Source organism: Lithobates pipiens, unplaced genomic scaffold, assembly GCF_037356315.1.
Source record: "Lithobates pipiens isolate NorthernLeopardFrog02 unplaced genomic scaffold, aLitPip1_a1.2 Scaffold_6, whole genome shotgun sequence".
In the NCBI taxonomy this organism is placed as follows: Eukaryota; Metazoa; Chordata; class Amphibia; order Anura; family Ranidae; genus Lithobates; species Lithobates pipiens.
Window position 1 is genome coordinate 9,857,140 of NW_027507881.1, and position 25,568 is coordinate 9,882,707.

At 43.0% G+C, this 25,568-nt stretch overlaps 1 protein-coding gene across 1 annotated transcript in view; it reads right to left on the bottom strand.

Annotated features, from left to right (window-relative positions):
• Window positions 1-23,378, bottom strand: part of LOC143958222 (gonadotropin-releasing hormone II receptor-like) — a 93,332-nt gene extending 69,954 nt beyond the window's left edge. Inside the window, exons 1-2 of the mRNA XM_077467719.1 lie at window positions 23,304-23,378; window positions 6,941-7,020 (exon numbers count right to left, since the gene is read on the bottom strand). The gene's annotated coding sequence lies outside the window, so the exon portion shown is untranslated. The remainder of the gene's footprint in view (window positions 1-6,940; window positions 7,021-23,303) is intronic.
• Between the last annotated feature and the right edge of the window lie 2,190 nt (window positions 23,379-25,568).

Sequence of the window (25,568 nt, forward strand, 5' to 3'; positions counted from 1 at the left end):
ACATACTACTGTTTATTGTCGCCAACAATATTGTGCTAGCTGCTATCTGTTAAGACCTTTATTTCAGCCTAAGCGCAATAGATTTGTAATTTCAATAAGTTCAATGCTTGCAGTCTTTCCCCATAGCTGAGATCCTCCAGTCCCTTTATTAGCTTTGTTGCCCTTCTCTGGACTCTCTCCAGTTCCAGTACATCCTTCCTGAGGACTGGTGTCCAGACCTGGATGGCATACTTCAGGTGCGGCCGGACCTTGTAGAGCGGGAGAATTATAGTTTTATCTCTGGAGTTGATGCCCTTTTTAATGTATGCCAATAATCTGTTTGCTTTGTTAGCAGCAGCTTGGCATTGCATGCCATTGCTGAGCCTTTCATCTACTAGGACCCCCAGGTCCTTTTCCATTCTAGATCCCCCCAGAGGTTCTCCCCCCAGTGTATAGATTGCATTCAGATTTTTGCCACCCAAATGCATTATTTTACATTTTTCTACATTAAACCTCATTTGCCATGTGGTTGCCCACCCCATTCATTTGTTCAGATCTTCTTGCAAGGTTTCCACATCTTGCTTTAAATTGTCCTGTTTAAATTTGTATCGTCTGCAAATACTGAGATTGAGCTGTTTATCCCAGCCTCCTGATCATTTATGAATAAATTGAATAGGATTGGTCCCAGCACAGAACCCTGAGGGACCCCAATGTCCACACCAGACCATCTTGAGTATTCCCTGTTTATCACCACCCTCTAAACTCACCCTGTAGCCAGTTTTCAATCCATGTACTCACCCTATGGTCCACGCTGACAGACCTTAGTTTGTACAGTAATTGTTCGTGGGGAACTGTGTCAAATGCCTTTGCAAAATCCAGATACACCATGTCTACAGGCCTTCCTTTATCTAGATGGCAGCTCACCTCCTCATAGAAGGTTAATAGATTGGTTTGGCAAGAACGATTTTTCATGACTCCATGCTGATTACTGCTAATGATACAGTTTGCATTACTAAAATCTTGTATATAGGGCCTTATCATCCCCTCCATGACATTTGTATTGTCTGACACTTCCCCCACATATCCAATAATACCCCAAACTCGTCACCTAACTCCAAACCACCTCACTCCCATTAACAAGACTAGACTATGTTTTGGAGTAAATGGCCGAAGGCCTTGATTTATTAACCAATATATATATATATAACAAATATAAACTTTCAATAAATAACTTTAATTAACATGTAAACTTTACATTAATACTGAATCATGAGTCATTAGCATACCCAAGACCCTACTGGTCACTGCACAATACCTTTAACCTCTTGACCTCCAGACGGACTCCCCTGTCTCGGAGGCTATACCCAAACCAATGCAGTGACCTACCCCTTATACTCTACCCGGTTAACCCCATGTAACCGTGAAGTTCAGATCCAACCACTTCCATCACCATGGATGGGTACAACCTATTCTCCACCTGTAAAACTTGACCTTATCAACTGACCGCCCCAAAAACCTGCCCACCCCTGTAAACATACCCTAACAAAAAACCCCACTACCAAAAGGGAGGGTGAGGGGGGGTGGGAATCTCATCCTCCTCCGCTCTCCGAATGCCCAGATTTCCGCTCGGCTTCCCGCCGAAATGGCCGGCTCCACCCACAGCCCCGCTTACCCGAGATCCTTAAAGCGGCCCCTCTCTACCTTCCTAAAGACAGCGACAGTGCCTCCAAATCAACTGTCATGCCGTCCCTTCGCCCACAGCCTGCGGCTGTCGCTCCGTGGACTTTCTATAACTTAAAGACTTGCAGAGTTGACGGTGCAACTTCAAGTGACGAGGGGTCATCAACATGGGAGTAGAGTCAAAATGTGGGGGGAGAAAATGATCTACCCATGTCTGCCAAATTCTAGGGAATCGTGGAACATTATCGCAAAGACCAACCTCGACTTTGGCATGGACCATAGCCAGCGTTACTCTATTTTTAACCTCAACCAGGTTCAGCTGGGAAGATTTCCAGAAGTGGGCGATGGTCTGTTTAGCAGCCATTGTTAGACACTCGTTGTTCATATAAATAGACCACATAGGTCTACAGACTAATAATCTTGCCTAATTCCTAATGGACGCAGACTGTCTCAACAACCCATTACGGGACACATGTTATCTCCTCTGGAGTCAGTGATTCACCTAAAACAATTTAATCGAAAATTGTTGCACTTCCTTAAAATGATAAAGCATGGACACAGCTGTGTAATGATCGATGCTCGTAGGGTTCAAAGAAAGTGCAGAATGCCAGAATACGGTGTGGTGCCGTATGAGAACTCAGGAGCTCTGGGCATCAATTACGGGATTTATTGAATGGAATTTTTCATGTTGCAAGAAAACAATCCCTGGCGCTGTATGACTGAGATTCTGGGGGTTATTGTAATGACTTAATACTCCTTGCAGCATTAAGAAGAATTGCACATCTTGTTTGTTTTCTACGGTGAGAATAAACCTATAGATTTTTTATAAAAAAATGACATGTTCTTCATCAGATACCTTTTCAAGCAAGCACACAAAGGAAGATGGCCAGTGGCGGCCTGCTCATGCAGGGGGCACAGGGACGCTGCCCCCCTAATCCATGCGCCCGACCCCTAATCTACGTGCAAGCAAGGAGTAGCAATTATATCATGGGTAAGGTAGCTGCTCCATCCCTATTAACCGCTTCAGCCCCGGAAGATTTGGCTGCTGAATGACCAGCCCATTTTTTGTGATTCGGCACTGCTTAGCTTTAAACTGACAAATGCGCGGTCGAGCGACGAGGCACCCAAATGAAATTGACGTTCGTTTTTTTCTCACAAATAGAGCTTTCTTTTGGTGGTATTTAATCACCTCTGTGGTTTTTATTTTTTGCGCTATAAACAAAAAAACAAGCGTCCATTTTGAAAAAAACACATTATTTTTTACTTTTTGCTAGAATAAATATCCCCAAAAATATATAAAAAAACTATTTTTTTCCTCAGTTTAGGCCGATATGTATTCTTCTACATATTTTGGGTAAAACAAAATCGCAATAAGCGTATATTGATCAGTTTGCGAAAAAGTTATAGCATCTACAAAATAGGGGATAGTTTTATGGCATTTCTATTATTAATTATTTTTTTTTACTAGTAATGGTGGCGATTTTTATCACTGCGACATTATGACTGACACATCGGGCAATTTTGACACATTTTTGGGACCATTGGCATCAATAAAAATGCACTGATTACTGTTTAAATGTCACTGGCAGTGAAGGGGTTAACACTAGGGGGTGATCAAGGGGTTAAGTGTGTTCCCTAGTGTGTGTTCTAACTGAAGGTGGGAGGGGACTTTCTAGGGGAGATGACAGATCCCTCTTCTGTATGAACAGACGATCTATCTGTTCTCCCCTCAGAGAACCGGAAACTGTTTACACACACAGATCCTGGTTCTCCATGTGTCAGTGGCGATTGCGGGAGCCTGGCGGTGATAAAGACCGTCGAGCACTCACATTGGCTGGGGGGGGGGCGGGTGCGTCCCTAGTGGCAAAGCGATGTTACATAACGGCGTTTCGCCCACCGCTCCTCCACCGCTGCTTCCCATTGATATCAATGGGGCAGCGCTGCGATACCACTAGCAAAACGACGCTCCGGCGGCGTTTTGCGGGCGGATTTAACCCCTTTTCAGCCGCTAGCGAGGGGGTTAAAACCGCAGCTAAAACTACGGTAAAGTGACGCTAAAACTAGCGCCGCTTTACCGCTGACGCCCTAGGCGGCTCGGTGTGAAAGGGGTCTTAGACATGATTTGCCTTTGGGAGTATCTCACCAAAAATTCATTTTTCTTTTGTTGCAGGGGATGCAAAAAATGTAACTTGTATCTTAGCACGGACTTCTGGGAAAATTTGTGAGCCATTAACAGAAGCAGTAAATGACAAATCGTGGTGGGGGGGGGGGGGTGTATACCATCTGTGTACACATACCTCCCAACATTTTGAGATGGGAATGAGGGACCACCTACTAGCAAATGTATGTAGGCATAGGACACGCCACCCCTGCTGCACACCCTTAAAGGGGACATATCCAAAAGTAAGGGTTAATTAAATCAACAAGTGCCTTTTTTTTAACCACCAATATTCCTTTATATTGGCTTTTTAAATTGACAAATGCAGCAATTTAGAATTTTAATGCAAAGTTTAGCACTGAGAAACCCTTTCTGAAAGATAAAAAAAGTGCATTTTATATACATCTATATGGATCAGACCAAAATGAGGGGCAAACGGGGGGGGGGGGGGGACATTGCTCCAAATCAGGGACAGTCCCTCCAAATCAGGGACAGTTGGGAGCCGTATTGCATTTTCCTGAAAACCACTGCGCTGCAGATTGAAACGGAGAGGTCATTTTTTTAATACTAACTTGTGTAGCAATTGTATAATGCATAGCTCCCAACTGTCCCTGATTTGGTGCAATGTCCCTCTGTCCTTGTTCCCCCCTCATTTGTCCCTCATTTTGGTCTGATCCATATAGATGTACAGTGCCTTGCGAAAGTATTCGGCCCCCTTGAACTTTTCAACCTTTTGCCACATTTCAGGCTTCAAACATAAAGATATAAAATTTTTATTTTTTGTGAAGAATCACCAACAAGTGGGACACAATTGTGAAGTGGAATGAAATCTATTGGATTTTTGAAACTTTTTTTAACTAATAAAAAAAATGAAAAGTGGGGCGTGCAAAATGATTCGGCCCCCTTGCGTTAATACTTTGTAGAGCCACCTTTTGCTGCGATTACAGCTGCAAGTCGCTTGGGGTATGTCTCTATCAGTTTCGCACATCGAGAGACTGAAATTCTTGCCCATTCTTCCTTGCAAAACAGCTCGAGTTCAGTGAGGTTGGATGGAGAGCGTTTGTGAACAGCAGTTTTCAGCTCTTTCCACAGATTCTCGATTGGATTCAGGTCTGGACTTTGACTTGGCCATTCTAACATCTGGATACGTTTATTTGTGAACCATTCCTTTGTAGATTTTGCTGTATGTTTGGGATCATTGTCTTGTTGGAAGATAAATCTCCGTCCCAGTTTCAGGTCTTTTGCAGACTCCAACAGGTTTTCATCCAGAATGGTCCTGTATTTGGCTGCATCCATCTTCCCCTCAATTTTAACCATCTTCCCTGTCCCTGCTGAAGAAAAGCAGGCCCAAACCATGATGCTGCCACCATCCTGTTTGACAGTGGGGATGGTGTGTTGAGGGTGATGAGCTGTGTTGCTTTTACACCAAACATATCGTTTTGCATTGTGGGCAAAAAGTTGGATTTTGGTTTCATCTGACCAGAGCACCTTCTTCCACATGTTTGGTGTGTCTCCCAGGTGGCTTGTGGCAAACTTTAGACGAGACTTTTTATGGATATCTTTGAGAAATGGCTTTCTTCTTGCCACTCTTCCATAAAGGCCAGATTTGTGCAGTGTACGACTGATTGTTGTCCTATGGACAGACTCTCCCACCTCAGCTGTAGTTCTCTGCAGTTCATCCAGAGTGATCATGGGCCTCTTGGCTGCATCTCTGATCAGTCTTCTCCTTGTCTGAGCTGAAAGTTTAGAGGGACGGCCAGGTCTTGGTAGATTTGCAGTGGTCTGATACTCCTTCCATTTCAAAATGATCGCTTGCACAGTGCTCCTTGGGATGTTTAAAGCTTGGGAAATCTTTTTGTATCCAAATCCGGCTTTAAACTTCTCCACAACAGTATTATGGACCTGCCTGGTGTGTTCCTTGGTCTTCATGATGCTCTCTGCGCTTTCAACAGAACCCTGAGACTATCACAGAGCAGGTGCATTTATACAGAGACTTGATTACACACAGGTGGATTCTATTTATCACCATCAGTCATTTAGGACAACATTGGATCATTCAGAGATCCTCGCTGAACTTCTGGAGTGAGTTTGCTGCACTGAAAGTAAAGGGGCCGAATAATTTTGCACACACCACTTTTCAGTTTTTTATTTGCTAAAAAAGTTTAAATTACCCAATAGATTTCGTTTCACTTCACAATTTTGTCCCACTTGTTGGTGATTCTTCACAAAAAATTAAAATTTGATATCTTTTTGTTTGAAGCCTGAAATGTGACAAAAGGTTGAAAAGTTCAAGGGGGCCGAATACTTTCGCAAGGCACTGTATAAAAAAATGCACTTTTTTATCTTTCAGAAAGGGTTTCTCAGTGCTAAACTTTGCATTCAAATTCTAAATTGCTGCATTTGTCAATTTTAATCCCTCATTCAATTTGTCCCTCATTCCCCCTCATTTGTCCCTCATTTTGGTCTGATCTATATAGATTTATATAAAATGCACTTTTTATCTATGAAACAGTGTTTCCCGGCGCTAATCCTTTCATCCAATTTCTAAATTGCTGCATTTGTAAATTTTAAAAGCCAATATAAGGGAATAGTAGTGGTAAAAAAAAGTCCTTGTGGATTTAATTAACCTTGTTTTTTTGGTTAATTCTCCTTTAAGGGGGCGTGTCCTACACCTACATACATTTGTGAGTAGATGTCCCTCATTCCCATCTCAAAATGATGGGAGGTATGTAAATGCTATAATTTTTTTTTTTCATATTTTTTCCCCACAAAAGTGGAGTTACCCTCTAAGGTTTGTTTTGACCTTGGTCATGAAGGGTTAATATATGACCCCCCCCCCCCCCCCTGGCCCTTGGTGAAAGTGCTTTTCTAGCACCATCCAAGCCCCTTGCAGTGTAGAATTCCTTCTCCTGTGTCTTGCCTGGTCTGCGGCATTTAACACCAGCAGAACATAATGAGTCGGTCCTCTCGGGGGACCGCGCTGTCACAATATCGTCCTTTAATATGTATGACATTCTTGCACAATAGAACGCTGAGCAGAACTGCTTTTCAAACTGATGCTGAGATAATGAAAAGCAGTTGGGAGCCATCTGCTTCTAGCACACACTGCAGGTCTCGTCTCACCGAATCGCAGATCTGGCGTTCCCGGGCGTGTAATCCGTGTCCGCTTACTGGTCATCAGCATGGTCGCTCGCGTGTGCGTTCTGCAAGAGAAAGAGGCCGGCGGGAAGTTAGAAGCGACACCAAGAAAATAGCTTTTGTCTCGTAATTTATTCCAAGCATGCGCGGCACTTCGGTCCTCCATCGGAATTGTCTACACACGATCGGATTTAGTTGTGGGGAAAATTTTAGATCCTGCTCTCAAACTTTGTGCGTCGGAAATTCCGGGCGGAAAAAGTCCGCAGATGGAGCCCACACACACACGATCGGATTTTCCGACAACACGATCCGATTGCACATTTTCCGTTGGAAAGTCCAACCGTGTGTACAGGGCATTAGAATCACTCCCTAGGCAACACGGTTAACCCCTTCACTGCCCCCTACTCTTAACCCCTTCACAGCATTTGCATAGCACTGGTCGCTGTATAAAAGTAAATGGTCCCAAAATTGTGTCAAAAGTGTCCGATGTGTCTGCCGCAATGTCAGTCGCGATAAAAATTGCACATCGCCGCCATTACTAGTAAAATAAATAAATAAATAAATACAAATGCCATAAAACTTTTGCGCAAACCAATAAATATACGCTTATTGCGATTTTTTTTTTCTTTTTACCAAAAATATGTAGAAGAATACATATCGGCCTAAACTGAGGGAGAACATTTTTTGGGATATTTATTATAGCAAAAAAAAAAAAAAATTGTGTTTTTTTTTTTACAAACTTGTCACTTTTCTTTTGTTTATAGCGCAAAAAATTAAAACCGCGGAGGTGATCAAATACCACCAAAAGAAAGCTCTATATGTGGGGGGGAAAAATAATAAATATTTCATTTGGGTACAGTGTTGTATGACCACGCAAATTTGTCATTCAAATTGCGACAGCGCTGAAAACTGAAAATTGGCTTGGGCAGGAAAAGGGGGTGAAAATGCCCCGTATTGAAGTGGTTAAGGCTAATTTCACACTGGGGCGCTTTACAGGCGCTACAGCGCTAAAAATAGCGCCTGTAAAGCGCCTCTCCTGTCACTCCAATGTGAAAGCCCGAGGGCTTTCACACTGGGGCGGTGCGCTGGCAGGACGCTAAAAAAAGTCCAGCAAGCAGCATCTTTGAGGCCCTGTAGGAGTGGTGAATACATCGCTCCTAAAGCTCTCCTGCCCATTGAAATTAATGGGCAGCACCGCTGAAGCACCGACAAAGTGCCGCTACAGTGGCACTTTATGGGCACTTTTAACCCTTTTTTGGCTGCTAGCGGGGGTTAAAAGTGCTACTAAAATGACTGTAAAACTCCGCTAAAAGTAGCAGCGATTTACTGCCCATGCCTCCAAAGCCCCAGTGTGAGAGTGCGCTAACTGACAATTGCGCGGTCGTGCAACATTGTACCCAAATAAAATTTATGTCCCTTTCTTCCCACTAAGTTCCGCTTTTAACCCTTTTTCAGCGGCTAGCTGGGGTTAAAAGCGCCGCTAGAACAACGGTAAAGTACCGCTAAAAGTAGTGGTGCCTTACCGCCGATGCCCCAAACACCCCAGTGTGAAAGTGCTCTAACTGACAATTGCGCGATGGTGCGACGCTGTACCCAAATAAAATTGATGTCCTTTGTTTCCCACGAAGCGCCGCTTTTAACCTTTTTTCGGCCTCTAGCTGGGGTTAAAAGTGCCACTAAAATGACTGTGAAGCAGCTCTAAAAGTATCTCCGCAGCACCGCTGAAGCCCCCAATGCTCCAGTGTGAAAGTGCTCTAACTGACAATTGCGCGGTCGTGCAACACTGTACCTAAATAAAACTTACGTCCTTTTTTTCCCCACAGAGCTTTCTTTTGGTGCTATTTGATCACCTATGAACAAAAAAAGACAATCTTTTTTTTCTATTGCTGCTGGGGGTTTTATTATTGCGGGGGATCTGCTTTTTGCTTTGGGGGAGGGCTATTATCTTATTATAATTACCAAATTCCATACAGATTACTTATCATCACAAAATTATACTTGGTTCTGTTTTCTCTAAAAGAGGTGGCACTGGGAGGTGGGTATGGGGTGGAAACAAGGGACGGTACTTGGAGGTGGGTAGGGGGCGGAGACAAGGGAAGGTGCTCAGAGGTAGGTAGCGGGGCGGAGACAAGGGAAAGTGCTCAGAGGTGGGTAGGGGGCGGAGACAAGGGAAAGTGCTCAGAGGTGGGACGAGGGTGGAGACAAGAGAAGGTGCTCAAAGATGGGTAGGGGATGGAGACAAGGGAAGGTGCTCAGAGGTGGGTGGGGGGGGAGACAAGGGAAGGTGCTCAGAGATGGGTAGGGGCAGAGACAAGGGAAAGTGCTCAGAGGTGGAACAGGGGTGGAGACAAGGGAAAGTGCTCAGAGGTGGAACAGGGGTGGAGACAAGAGAAGGTGCTCAAAGATGGGTAGGGGGTGGAGACAAGAGAAGGTGCTCAGAGGTGGGTAGGGGGCGGAGCCAAGGGAAGGTGCTCAGAGGTGGGTAGGGGACAGAGACAAGGGGGGACTTGGCAGAGGGGAGTTCCTGCACCTATTCTCTGGGTGAAAGTCACATTTACTGTTGCTTAATAAACAAATATTAATAATTCCTTTTAATCACTGTCACAATGTCACCTAAAAAAAAATACTGCAACACTGTGCCCAAATGCAATTTTTAGCATTTTTAAAACTTTTTCTTTTTTTTTTTAGAGCTTTCTTTTGGTGGTATTAAATCACCATTGTGGGATGTTTTTATAATTTTTTTTTTTGCTATATAAATGAAAACATTTTAAAAACGAAGTTAGTTATGAAAATAAATAACCTTTCTTCATAAATGTAGGCCAAATTGTATTCTGCTACATTTCTTTGATAAAAATAACCCAAATCAGTGTATATTATTTAGTCTGTGTGAAAGTTTTAGAGTCCACAAACTATGGGATATATATCTGAAAATCGATCATTCAGTACTGACGGCCGATCTCTTTTCTTAACCACTTCAGCCCTGAAAGAGTTTACCTCTTTCCTGACCTTTTTACAATTTGGCACTGTGTTGCTTTAACTGACAATTGCGAGGTCATGCGACGCTGTACCCAAATAAAATTTGCATAATTTTTTTCCCACAAAGACAGCTTTCCTTTGGTGGTATTTGATCACCTCTGTGGTTTTTATTTTTTGCACAAAAAAAAAAAAATTGACAATTTAAAAAAAAAAACAATATTTTTTTACTTTTTGCTATAATAAATATCCCCAAATTTAAAAAAAATAAAATACATTTCTATGGTCGATATGTATTCTTCTGCATACTTTTGGTGAAAAAAAATCACAATAAGCGTTGATATTGATTGGTTTGCGCAAAAGTTATAGCATCTACAAACTATAGGAATGATTTATGGCATTTTTATGGCATTTTTATTATTATTAATATTTTTTTACTAGTAATGGTGGTGATCTGCAATTTTTAGAGGTATTGCGGCGGACAGATCAGACCCTTTTGACACATTTTTGGGACCACTGACATTTATACAGAGATCAGTGCTATAAATATACACTGTATAAATGTCACTGGCAGGGAAGGGGTTAACACTACGGGTGATCAAGGGGTTAAATGTGTGATCCATCAGCATGTTCTAGCTGTATGGGGATAGGACTGACTAGGTGAGGAGACATATCTCTGTTCCGAGTTAGTAGGCACAAACGACATGTCTCATCTGCCCTGACAGCACATCTGCATGAACTGCACGATCGTGCGTGGCCGGCGGCAATCATGACCACTGGCCACGCACATCGGGTCCCCCTTCTGGCGGCTCTTAAAGGCAACCCCGTACCCGTATGGGGTTTCGCACAAGGGAGCCATTCTGCCCCCATAAAAAGATAATGAGGAACTGGTTTTAAAGACTCTCAAATGTCAGGAACGTACAAATCCCCCCCCCTCCCAAGTTATTCCTTTTTGTAAAGTAGACAACCCAAAGTATTTAGTAAGAGTCATGGTGAGTTTTTTGGAGATTGGATATAGACTGGTTGTGTCTGGAGTGCACAGGTACACTTTGGAGCTGGAAGACTGGTTATGTCTGGAGTGCACAGGAACACACTGGAGCTGGAAGACTGCTTGTGTTTGGAGTGCACAGGAACACACCGAAGCTGGAAGACTGGTTGTGTCTGGGGTGCACAGGAACACACCAGAGCTGGAAGACTGGTTGTGTCTGGGGTGCACAGGAACACACTGGAGCTGGAAGACTGGTTGTGTTTGGGGTGCACAGGAACACACTGGAGCTGGAAGACTGGTTGTGTCTGGGGTGCACAGGAACACACCCGAGCTGGAAGACTGGTTGTGTCTGGGGTGCACAGGAACACCCAGGAGCTGGAAGACTGGTTGTGTTTGGGGTGCACAGGAACACACCCGACCTGGAAGACTGGTTGTGTATGGGGCGCACAGGAACATGCCAAAGCTGGAAGACTGGTTGTGTCTGGAGTTCACAGGAACACACCGGAGCTGGAAGACTGGTTGTGTCTGGGGTGCACAGGAACACACTGAAGCTGGAAGACTGGTTGTGTCTGGGGTGCACAGGAACACACCCGACCTGGAAGACTGGTTGTGTCTGGGGCGCACAGGAACATGCCAAAGCTGGAAGACTGGTTGTGTCTGGAGTGCACAGGAACACACCGGAGCTGAAAGACAGGTTGTGTCTGGGGTGCACAGGAACACACTGGAGCTGGAAGACTGTTTGTGTCTGGGGTGCACAGGAACACACCAGAGCTGGAAGACTGGTTGTGTCTGGGGTGCACATGAACACACCAGAGCTGAAAGACTGGTTGTGTCTGGGGTGCACAGGAACACACTGGAGCTGGAAGACTGGTTGTGTCTGGGGTGCACAGGAACACACTGGAGCTGGAAGACTGGTTGTGTCTGGGGTGCACTGGAACACCATGGAGCTGGACGACTGGCTGTGTCTGGATTTCACGGGAACACATCAGAGCTGGAAGACTGGTTGTGTCTGGAGTGCACAGGAATACACCAGAGCTGGAAGACTGGTTGTGTCTGGGGTGCACAGGAACACCCTGGAGCTGGAAGACTGGTTGTGTCTGGGGTGCACTGGAACACCATGGAGCTGGACGACTGGCTGTGTCTGGATTTCACGGGAGCACATCAGAGCTGGAAGACTGGTTGTGTCTGGAGTGCACAGGAATACACCAGAGCTGGAAGACTGGTTGTGTCTGGGGTGCACAGGAACACACTGAAGCTGGAAGACTGGTTGTGTCTGGTGTGCCCGGAACACACTGAAGCTAGAAGACTGGTTGTGTCTGGGGTGCACAGGAACACACTGAAGCTGGAAGACTGGTTGTGTCTGGAGTGCACAGGAACACACCGGAGCTGAAAGACAGGTTGTGTCTGGGGTGCACAGGAACACACTGGAGCTGGAAGACTGGTTGTGTCTGGGGTGCACAGGAACACACCCGAGCTGGAAGACTGGTTGTGTCTGGGGTGCACATGAACACACCAGAGCTGAAAGACTGGTTGTGTCTGGGGTGCACAGGAACACACCCGAGCTGGAAGACTTGTTGTGTCTGGGGCGCACAGGAACACACCTGAGCTGGAAGACTGGTTGTGTCTGGGGTGCACAGGAACACACCTGAGCTGGAAGACTGGTTGTGTCTGGGGTGCACAGGAACACCCTGGAGCTGGAAGACTGGTTGTGTCTGGGGTGCACTGGAACACCATGGAGCTGGACGACTGGCTGTGTCTGGATTTCACGGGAACACATCAGAGCTGGAAGACTGGTTGTGTCTGGAGTGCACAGGAATACACCAGAGCTGGAAGACTGGTTGTGTCTGGGGTGCACAGGAACACACTGAAGCTGGAAGACTGGTTGTGTCTGGTGTGCCCGGAACACACTGAAGCTAGAAGACTGGTTGTGTCTGGGGTGCACAGGAACACACTGAAGCTGGAAGACTGGTTGTGTCTGGGGTGCACAGGAACACACTGAAGCTGGAAGACTGGTTGTGTCTGGGGTGCACAGGAACACACCCGAGCTGGAAGACTGGTTATGTCTGGGGCGCACAGGAACACGAAAAACCTGGAAGACTGGTTGTGTCTGGAGTGCACAGGGACACACCAGAACTGGAAGACTGGTTGTGTCTGGGGTGCACAGGAACACACCGGAGCTGGAAGACTGGTTATGTCTGGGGTGCACAGGAACACACCAGAGCTGAAAGACTGGTTGTGTCTGGGGTGCACAGGAACACACCCGAGCTGGAAGACTGGTTATGTCTGGGGTGCACAGGAACACACCCGACCTGGAAGACTGGTTGTGTCTGGGGCGCACAGGAACATGCCAAAGCTGGAAGACTGGTTGTGTCTGGAGTGCACAGGAATACACCGGAGCTGGAAGACTGGTTGTGTCTGGGGTGCACAGGAACACACCGGAGCTGGAAGACTGGTTGTGTCTGGGGTGCACAGGAACACACTGGAGCTGGAAGACTGGTTGTGTCTGTGGTGCACAGGAACACACCCGAACTGGAAGACTGGTTGTGTCTGGAGTGCACAGGAACACACTGAAGCTTGAAGACTGGTTGTGTCTGGGGTGCACAGGAACACACCAGAGCTGAAAGACTGGTTGTGTCTGGGGTGCACAGGAACACACCCGAGCTGGAAGACTGGTTGTGTCTGGGGCGCACAGGAACATGCCAAAGCTGGAAGACTGGTTGTGTCTGGAGTGCACAGGAACACACCGGAGCTGGCAGACTGGTTGTGTCTGGGGTGCACAGGAACACACTGAAGCTGGAAGACTGGCTGTGTCTGGGGTGCACAGGAACACACCCGAGCTCGAAGACTGGTTGTGTCTGGGGTGCACAGGAACACACCAGAGCTGGAAGACTGGTTGTGTCTGGGGTGCACAGGAACACACCAGAGCTGGAAGACTGGTTGTGTTTGGGGTGCACAGGAACATACCCGAGCTGGAAGACTGGTTGTGTCTGGGGTGCACAGGAACACCCTGGATCTGGAAGACTGGTTGTGTCTAGAGTGCACGGGAACACACCAGAGCTGGAAGACTGGTTGTGTCTGGGGTGCACAGGAACACACCGGAGCTGGAAGACTGGTTGTGTCTGGGGTGCACAGGAACACACCAGAGCTGGAAGACTGGTTGTGCCTGGGGTGCACAGGAACACACTGAGGCTGGAAGACTGGTTGTGTCTGGGGTGCACAGGAACACACCAGAGCTGGAAGACTGGTTGTGTCTGGGGTGCACAGGAACACACCAGAGCTGGAAGACTGGTTGTGTCTGGGGTGCACAGGAACACACTGGAGCTGGAAGACTGGTTGTGTCTGGGGTGCACAGGAACACACTGGAGCTGGAAGACTGGTTGTGCCTGGGGTGCACAGGAACACCCTGGAGCTGGAAGACTGGTTGTGTCTGGGGTGCACAGGAACACACTGGAGCAGGAAGACTGGTTGTGTCTGGGGTGCACAGGAACACCCTGGAGCTGGAAGATTGGATGTGGCTGTGGTGCACAGAAATGCATGGAAGCTGGAAGACTAGATGCAGCTGGAGTGCACAGGAACACACTTGAGCTGGAAAACTGGATGTGGCTGCAGCACAGAGGAATACACTGAAGCTGAAATATTGGACGTGGCTTGGGTACACAATAACACACCTGATCTGAACGACTGGATGTGTCTGGGAATCCATGTATGGCCAGCTTTACTCTGTGAGTGTAGGGTCACTGTAAAGATGTCTACAGACACCAAAGCCCATCTGTATGACTTAACGTCAAATCAGCTTGAATAAGGAGCAGTCCCAACATACAGGGTTCACCACCCGCACAAATGGGCCTGACAGGAACTTCCAGAGCCTACTATTTCCTGTAGGAATGCTGACCATATGTAATTGTTACCGAATGTAAAAGTCTAAACTTTATGTGTAATTCTCCACCATACAGGACATGAGAGAAATGGATTGACAATAACTATCTGCACTGGTGGCCTTGGACATCGACTATGCCAAAGGTTTTATGTCCAGTGTGTACTGATGATCAGTGTGAATTGATTTGTTCCTCTGTCCTTCTTCTTTATTTACCAATATTTTTTTTATAAATATTTTTTTTTTTATCTTCTGTAATCCACATAAAGCTCAGAGAATAGATGATGTGCAGTTAGGAATCAGTTCACATCTCCTCTAAGTCATCCCGTTTTCCCGGGAGGCTCAGCAGGAACAACACTTTTAGTCTCCTTGTACCAACTGCTCATGTCATTACCAGTCACACTTTGCAAAATATTCTCCAGCTGTGAATTGTCAATGGGACCCTGGATGCTGGTCGCTCATTAAATCCTAAGCATCCATTCCCTTACAGAGGAGGCTGCGTATCTCAGAGCATTGCCTTCTGTTTAGTTTAACTTCAATACTTCAGTTAGGACAACTCACTAGCAGACGATCACACTACCCATAGTTGCTGGGTTTTAACAAATGGTTGGAACTGTTAGCAATGGACATATTACTCCTGTAGTGCTCACCCCTGAAAGGGCGCGCTGAGTGGTCCCAAAGGTTCTTTCCCAGGCTAGTGTATCTGAAGCCAGGCACACACAGTCTCAGTCACTCTTCTGGCTCAATAATGAGTTTAGGGGTATCCTTTTTCTGATGCTTTAATAAACTTGAACTTGGATGGGTGCAGGGGTAACTGTGGGATACTCCAGTAGCATTAAATATCAATATAAGAACACTTGTCTCTTTCTCAAAGCTTCCTAGCTCAGTCCTTGCAGCAGCAAATAATGGAATGAGCCGACACCATAGAGAATGTCCACCTTTTAGCACAGGCTGACACTGGTGCCAGAGGGATACTAACAGCACACAGTCACTGGGGTCTCACACACAGGTTTGTACTTGCAAATTTCCATGGAAATTTGGATGCCTCCTTCCAATATCAGCCAGACATGTCTCCTGTGGGCTCTTCAGACCAGATCCCCAGACAAATCCTTCGATTAGCTCCAGCAAACTTCACTAGAATAGGCCCCCCAGCTGCTGCAGCTGGGATTTCGATGAACCAGTGTAGAAGCACAGCTGGACTGGCCAGAAGGGCAGAAGCCCTTCAGGCTAGGATCTTCTCCTCCTGGACAAGAACCCCTCTACTCCAGGCCTCAAACTATTTATGTACTCCCAGTTATCTACTGGGGGTCTACCTCAGGGATTGGCCTGGGACCACATAAATATTCAGACAATCAGCATTCCACATGATAAAACTGAAGCAAATTTAAAGTACAAGGTTTTAAATACAAATGATATATATATATATATATATATATATATATATATATATATATATATATATATATATATATATATATATATATATATATATATATATATATATATATATATATATATATATATATATATATATATATATATATATATATATATATATATATATATATATATATATATATATATATTCAAAAAATGGATAACTGGCACCAAGTCACTTCAAGGCCAGTCCAGGTGTCTGCACTCTTATATACATGAATATCTGCAACCTAACTGGGTAAAGCCCTACCACTATCTAATCATAAAGGTTAGTAATTAGAAAGAAAATGGCAGTGCAAGTCTTGAGTGTTGTCCTCTTAAAAAAAAACAAAGATACCAACACATTTACAGTACATTATGTCACTAGGGTTGGAGCATTATCTCCACAGAGATAGTCCTGCACAAGTCAAAGTTTACCATTTCAAACCCAAGGCATAATATATGCTAAAGTCCATAGAATTTATGTAATATTTAGGGTGAAACGTAATGGCCAGACCACCAAAGGCCCAACTGAGTCTGAGTACGAGCCACAATCAATAGACAATAACTATAGCACATGTTGACTCGCCATGTTTTCCATTTGTTTCTCCAGATCCCTGGGAAAATACAGAAAAAATACAGCCTAACTACCCTAATAACTATATACAAAATTTACAAGCCCTGCTTAACAGTGCCATCAACTAAGCAGGAGTATTAGTCCATATATAAATGTCTTTCATATACAATATAGGCCTGGGATCCAAAATCCAACAGTGTAATGAATGAAGTCTCACTCAATGCCAGCTTCCACTGGCTTTGAACCGCAACAGCTAGACATTCTTCTTGTCTTGAGAACAATGAGATTGAGACTGCTGGGGTGTATGAGATCAACCAGAACCCAGGAAGCAACTGAAGAAATGTAAAAAACCTTACAACAAGTAAATATAATATAAAAGAAAAAAAGGTAAAAAAAAGAAAAAGAAAAAAAGAAAGAATATGCTATAATGGAAGTAAATATAATATGCTTTCCTATCTATTTACTAATGCAATCAGCCTAAGGATTAAACAGTGTTAAAGCGGAGTTCCACCCAAAAATTGAACTTCCGTTTTAAGCACTCCTCGCCCCCTTACATGCCACATTTGGCATGTAATTTTATTTTGGGGGGGTGGGGGGTGGGGGCTTCGTTAGAAGTGGGACTTCCTGTCCCACTTCCTCCTTCCGCACAGGGTGCGCCCTGAGGCAACTCCTCCATTAGCCTTAGGCGGTCCCTCCCTCTAGGCGATCTCCTGGGACACGTGACAGGTCTCAGGAGATCGCCTGTCCACTCCGGTAGTGCAGCGCGACTCCTGCATGCGCCGTGCGTGCCCGGCCGTGAAGCCGAAAGCTGTCACGGCCGGGTGCCCAGAGTGGCAATGGAGGCGCCGGTGGAGAGGAGCGGCGCTCCAATCGGCCGCATCGCTTGACCGCGGAACAGGTAAGCGTCTGTTTATTAAAAGTCAGCAACTTCACGTTTTGTAGCGGCTGACTTTTAATGAACATAAAAAGCCTGGAACTCCGCTTTAAGATTGAGTGAAAGAGTTTAGTTCCACTTTAGGGCTTTAAGAAAGGTTTTCTTGCAAAGTGAACGGCTTCCCATTATTTCCTATTAAAAAACGATACCGCCACGTACGGGGGGCTGATTACCATGTTTTTACATAAAGAGCCATAGACGGTGAAATGATGCTTATCTAATGTTCATTAGATCTCTGTAAATAAAGTACACACTTCCCAAGCCATAATTGTCCTGACACAAAATCCTTCCATCCACTAATTAGAGATCTCTATCTGTATTCAAGGAATATGCTAAGATAAGGAATTTCCATGACCCCAACCGAATAATTTGAATGTTCAATTTATTCCCAAGGACATAACATTGTATCTATTTACATTTTTTTTACCTTCCAAATGGGATTCTTTGAAAGAAATGTGCTTGTTTTCTATGTCAGCTGGAGGTGATAATCATCTGAGATATACGATGTGAAAGTCAGGTCTAGTGCACAATACAATGTGGATGTCACTAATGGTCTCCTGACTCTAGGCAAGGCATTTCAAAGTATTGTTACATTAAATAATAGAAAACATTGGGTACAATGTATCGCCTCCATTTCAGAAAGGCTTGTATCCTTCTATTTCAATTATTCTTCATTACTATATGAATGCCTCCTGACCCTGAGCCAGCGGTGATATGCACTAAGCCTGTCCTGGTCCTTATTGGATTAAACAAGGATGGAAGGGCTGCGGTTACGTGTCAGCTTTTTAAATTGCTTATTAGTTAGAATTGTAACACCTTGCTGACAATTTGCTTCATGTGCAATAACTCTGCTTTCACTGAAGGGAGTTGTTAACAAGAGGTTATTATTAATATTAATAGTATTATCATCACTAGTATTATTATTTTTACCGTTATTATTATTATTATTATGTTATTAGTAGTAGTATATTTATTATTATTATAATTTGTTGTATTATTTGTATTAATGTTATTAGTAGTAGTAGAAGTAGTTATTAGTAGTAGTAGTATATTTATTATTATTATAATTTGTTGTATTATTTGTATTAATGTTATTAGTAGTAGTAGTAGAAGTAGTTATTAGTAGTAGTAGTAGTAGTATATTTATTATTAATATTATAATTTTTTGTATTATTTCTATTAATGTTATTAGTAGTAGTAGAAGTAGTTATTAGTAGTAGTAGTATATTTATTATTAATATTATAATTTTTTGTATTATTTCTATTAATGTTATTAGTAGTAGTAGAAGTAGTTATTAGTAGTAGTATATTTATTATTAATATTATAATTTGTTGAATTATTTGTATTAATGTTATTAGTAGTAGTAGAAGTAGTTATTAGTAGTAGTAGTATATTTATTATTAATATTATAATTTGTTGTATTATTTCTATTAATGTTATTAGTAGTAGTAGAAGTAGTTATTAGTAGTAGTATATTTATTATTAATATTATAATTTGTTGTATTATTTCTATTAATGTTATTAGTAGTAGTAGAAGTAGTTATTAGTAGTAGTATATTTATTATTAATATTATAATTTGTTGTATTATTTCTATTAATGTTATTAGTAGTAGTAGAAGTAGTTATTAGTAGTACTAGTATATTTATTATTAAAATTATAATTTGTTGTATTATTTCTATTAATGTTATTAGTAGTAGTAGAAGTAGTTATTAGTAGTAGTATATTTATTTTTAATATTATAATTTGTTGTATTATTTCTATTAATGTTATTAGTAGTAGTAGAAGTAGTTATTAGTAGTACTAGTATATTTATTATTAATATTATAATTTGTTGTATTATTTCTATTAATGTTATTAGTAGTAGTAGAAGTAGTTATTAGTAGTAGTAGTAGTAGTATATTTATTATTAATATTATAATTTGTTGTATTATTTCTATTAATGTTATTAGTAGTAGTAGAAGTAGTATATTTGTTATTAATACTATTGTTATTGGCAGGGCTTTTTTTTTCAGTGGGAACATGGGGAACGCAGTTGCGGCACCTCCAGCACTGAATGTATGTAATAACATCGGGTGTGGGGAGTGCTGGAGGGTCTATTGATGTTGGCTGCTGGGGGATCTATTGTCACTCATGGGGATCTGATTTTGTGCGAGGGTCTGCTGTTGCTGATGGGGAATCTATTGTTCCTGGGGGGTCTTATGTTGCTGGAAGGGATCTACTGTTGAGGGAGAGGTCTATTTTTACTGGCTGCTGGATGATCTATTGATGCTGGCTGCTGGGAGATCAGTTGGTGCTGCTGGGGGGGGGTTTAATTTTGCTTGGGTGAATATTTTGTTACTGGGTGTGATATTTTGTTGTGGGTCGTTCACTGTTGCTGCAGAGAATCTATTGTTGTTGGGGTGGAGTCCATTGTTGCTGGGGGAGCAGGGGCGGACTGACCATATGGCCACTCGGGCACTGCCCGAGGGCCCCCGGGCCACTAGGGGGCCCCATATGGGGTTGCCAGCCTCAGTAAAACCAGGGACAGTATGTAAAAATCTGTTTTTTTTACATCTGTCTCTGAAATGTCCCTTACCGACATCCTTTTGGTCTAAAAATCCCGAGATTATAGCTGCCCCACCTCTCCGGTACCTTCTCAGCCAATAGAAACATATCTGTGTATACTGTGCAGGGTCGTCTTTAAGGCAGGGCAAAAGGGGCAGCTGCCCTAGGCCCTGTCATTGTTGTGGGTCTCAAAGCAGCTGCCTCATACTTGCCAACTATGCCAGTTTACATTCTCTTGTCCCTTAAAGTTTTAGTCCTGTGCTGCTACTAATGCTGCCCAGCTCTGCCCTATTGTTGTGTACAGATGACTCACCTGCAGACCTCTGTTTACATGTAAATACTGACATTCATATGTAAATAGCAGTGACATGCATATGTAAATAGCTGAGGCCAACTGCATTGATATGTAAATAAAGGCAGCATTCATAGGTATATCATGCCCCCTGCAGTTAGGAGAAGATGTGCTGTAACCTATAGCAACCAGCGAGCAGTATTACTGTACAGCAATCTCTAGCAGCCAATCAACAAGCAGAAATGTGCTGTAACCTCTAGCAACTAATCAGTGAGCCTTAAGGAGTGCTGTAACCTCTAGCAACCAGTCAGTAAGCAGTAATGATATGCTGTAACCTCTGGAAACCAATTGCAATCGCTGCCTGATCTGATATAGTAAACTGATTTTAAGTCTAGCTGCTATTTATTGTACGTCTCAGAGAAGGTGGAGAGCGAAATTGCATGGGGGGAGGGGGGCCCTAAGAAAATTTTTGCCCAGGGTCCAATCAATATTAAAGACGGCCCTGATACTGTGTGATTGTATACTGTGTGGCCCCATAATCTCCTATTGCCCGGGGGCCCCATGAGTTGTCAGTTCACCCCTGTGGGGGAGTCTATTATTGTGTGGGGATCTATTGCTGAGATCAGGCCCGGATTGGCCATAGGGCAGACCGGGCGTTTTCCCAGTGGGCCGTGGGCCTCCGGGCCGCATGTCTGGCTGTGACGTACAACATGTATGACGGGACTAGAAAAAGAAAGTTCAATAGCCAGTAGCCAATAGCTTCCCTTGCGCCCATTTTGGTCCGTCGGAACAGCGTACAGAAGTTAGGAACTGATTCCGTCGGAAAGATTTAAAACATGTTCTATTTCTAGGTCTGTCAGAATTTTCGAAAGATAAAGCCCGCTGAAGCCCACACACGATCGGAATATTCGATGGAATGATTCCGTCTGACCTTTTCTGCAGGAAAAAGTCAGACCGTGTGTATTAGTGTCACTTTAAGCTTTGACAAAAAAAGCCCCTGGAAGCTAATTGGTTTCTGTGCAGAGCTGCACCAGATTCTCCAGTTTTAATAAATCGTGCAGGTATATATTGGATAGATAGATAGATGGATAGATAGATAGATATTAGATAGATAGATAGATAGATAGATATTGTATAGATAGATATTGTATAGATAGATAGATAGATAGATAGATAGATAGATAGATAGATAGATAGATAGATATTGGATAGATAGATAGATATTGGATAGATAGATAGATAGATAGATAGATAGATATTGGATAGATAGATAGATAGATATTGTATAGATAGATAGATAGATAGATATTGTATAGATAGATAGATAGATATTGTATAGATAGATAGATAGATATTGTATAGATAGATAGATAGATATTAGATAGATATTAGATAGATAGATGATAGATATTGGATGGATAGATAGATGGATAGATAGATGGATGGATAGATAGATAGATAGATAGATAGATAGATAGATAGATAGATAGATAGATAGATAGATAGATATGGGATAGATAGATAGATGATAGATATTGGATGGATAGATAGATGGATGGATAGATGGATAGATATTGGATAGATAGATGGATAGATATTGGATAGATAGATAGATAGATATTGGATAGATAGATAGATATTGGATAGATAGATATTGGATAGATAGATATTGGATAGATAGATAGATGGATAGATATTAGATAGATAGACAGACAGGTAGATACACAGGGAGATATATAATGACAGATAGATAGATTGATAGATATTGGATAGATAGATAGATAGATAGAGAGATAGATTGATAGATAGAAAGGTATGTATGTATAGATGGGTTGATTTACTAAAGGCAAATATTGCAAAATTTGCCTTTATTAAATCAAGCCCATAGTGTCAGGTATGTATACGTATTGTATAGATAGATGGACAGACAGATAGATACACAGAGATAGATAGATAGATAGATAGATAGATAGATAGATAGATAGATAGATTGTATAGATAGTGTCAGATTATATATATATATATATATATATATATATATATATATATATATAATTTGTATAGATAGATAGATAGATAGATAAATATTGTATAGATAGATGTATAGACAGGTAGATACACAGGGAGATAGATAGTGTCAGATATGTATGTATATATTTTGTATGGACAGATACACAGAGAGATATATAAAGATAGAGAGATAGATAGCCAGGTATGTATAGATTGTATATATTTTGTATAGATAGATGGACAGATACACAGAGAGATCTAAAATGATAGATCATCAATTGAGAGATAAATAATGTCAGTTATATGTATAGATCTATTACCTGGAAGCTGAGGATTTGTAGAAGTCCGTGATTGAAGGGTCACATCTCACATCCGGTGACATTTATATCAATTCTGTTCTTTTAATAAAACTTCCATGAAGAAGTTACATGTTGTGTCCCCCGTTGTTTTTCCTTCCATCTCCCATCCTCAGGACTCTGAGCAGTGACAGTGATAATCCTCATATATATATATATATATATATATATATATATACATTATTTACATTTCAATGAGAGCCATGGCTCTTTCCTTATATCTTGCTGAGATTCCAGTATCCAGCCTTCCATGTTATAAATCTGGAATGTATTTTCTAATCCTGCACAAGTTATAAGCAGTTGTATGTATAACATGATATATCCTCTCTATAGAGTATATGGTATGAATGATATCAGGGAATTAGTTGTGTGATGAACTCACCAGATGGTTCTTGTGTTGGGATGCTGTGAAGTTGGTCCAGCGTCTGCTCTCACATCCTCAGACATTGTATCTATGAGGGATCCTGAGTGTGCAGAGCAGAGGGATGAGCTGGGAGTAGTGGGAGGGGAGACGGAGCATCTCGCCACTAACAGACACCCCATTGAAGATGAAGTGCAGCTCCTAGCACCATACAGCTCCACAAGATGTCCTATTATAAAATAAAACAGGAAACATTTTTACAAACTGCAACTGGATAGGTTTAAAAAATGTAAAGCTGACCTTCACCTTTTTTTTATGTTGCTCTCCCCTGTCTTTTCCCCTTCTCCCTATAACACAATTGTAAAAAAAAAAAAAAAAAAAGGCGAGAATGACATACCCAGGCCTTACTCACGCCAGGAACACCATTGACTCACTTCGAGATTGCAAAGTCTCTGCGCACGTTTGCGATTCTGCAAACTGCCTCCTCCTGCGGCTTCAATGTCACTCATCCCAGAAGGCAGTGCGCGGGATCTGCTGCATGTGTAGAAATGGCGCAGTTTACTGGCAGGGCCCACAGCATGTCTTTGCTGGCACCAGGGGTCCAGCATATGCACAGGCATGCCCCTGGAAGCTGCCGGGTGCCATAGATCTGGCAAAAGATCCCTTTTGGCATGTCTGCGCATACACCAGATATGAATTCAAGATGGCGTCGCCATAGAGGAATAGTGTAGGGAGAAGTTTCCCTACAAGCAAGACAACATTGGACTCTATTGACTAGTAAATATGCTTTTTCTTACTTTTATACAAAGGATAATTTTTAATGCCGCGTACACACGATCAGATTGTCCGGCGTACTTAGTCCGCCGAAAACGCATTTCAGCAGACAATTCGATCGTGTGTGGGCTTCAGCGGACTTTTCCAGCGTGAAGTCTGGCGGACTAAGAAAGTATTTTTGCACTCCAATCTTCCCGTCGGGCCTTGGGTTTCAGCGGACAATACGTTCGTCAGTATGCTAGTCCGGCGGACTAAGCCCCTGTACACACGGTTGGAGATTTCCACAACCAAATCCATCGGATTTTGCCCATCGGATTTTGTCCGTCGGATTGTGTCCGAAACTGTTGCATACACACGGTCGGACAAACTTGGCGAAAAATCCGATCTTTCAGAACGTGATGACGTAATTTCGTTACAATGGGACTACATTCAGGCTAGTAGCCAATAGCTTTGATGTAGGAATTTGATCTGAGCATGCGTGGCACTTGGTCTGATCAGAATTCTCTACACATGATCGGATTACGTCCGACCGGCCCAGTTGGTCGGGAAATATTTCCAACATGTTGGAAAATTGGGTCCGACGGATATTCCGATGGAATCAGTCTGATGCATACCACAAACAGTCGGATTATCCGGCGACAGGGTCCGATAGGACACATTCCGACGGATTCTCCGACCGTGTGTACAAGGGCTAAGAATGACGTATGCTCAGAAGCAAATTACGAAAAGGAAGCTATTGGCTACTGGCTATTGAACTTCCTTTTTCTAGTCCCGTCGTACGTGCTGTACGTCATCGCGCTAGCAAACGCCGGACTTTCTGTGTGTCCGCGTGTGGCCAAGTCCGTTCGGTAGAAAGTTCGCCGGATTATCCGCCGGATTGTATGTCGGACTAAGTACGCCAGACAATTCGATCGTGTGTACGCGGCATAAGATTTATAAAAAATGACTTTGGATTGTAAGGGAGGAGTTCCTCCTTAAGAAACATCTGTGAAGTAGCCAACGCTCCAGCTTCAACATCTGTTTTATGAGATTTTTTTATTTTTTTTCATGTGTACAAAAAGATTTGAACCACTCAGCTGCAAAATCGGTAAATTTGGGCAATGACAATTTAATCCCACTGCGTGAATTCGGCGGCAGTAATTGGCTGCCTGCTTTCTTTTAAACAGCCAAGCTAGTAATTGAGATTGAGTGAATTGGACCATATTGCTGCAGTAAGTGGAGTAAATGCTGAATTAAATAAAATGACCGATTGTGATTTTTTTCAGATAACAGATCCCTCTATATATACAGTATCTCACAAAAGTGAGTACACCCCTCACATTTTTGTAAATATTTTAATCTATCTTTTCATGTGACAACACTGAAGAAATGACACTTGTCTACAATGTAAAGTAGTGAGTGTACAGCTTGTATAACGGTGTAAATTTGCTGTCCCCTCAAAATAACTCAACACACAGCCATTAATGTCTAATCCGCTGGCAACAAAAGTGAGTACACCCCTGATGGCCTGGC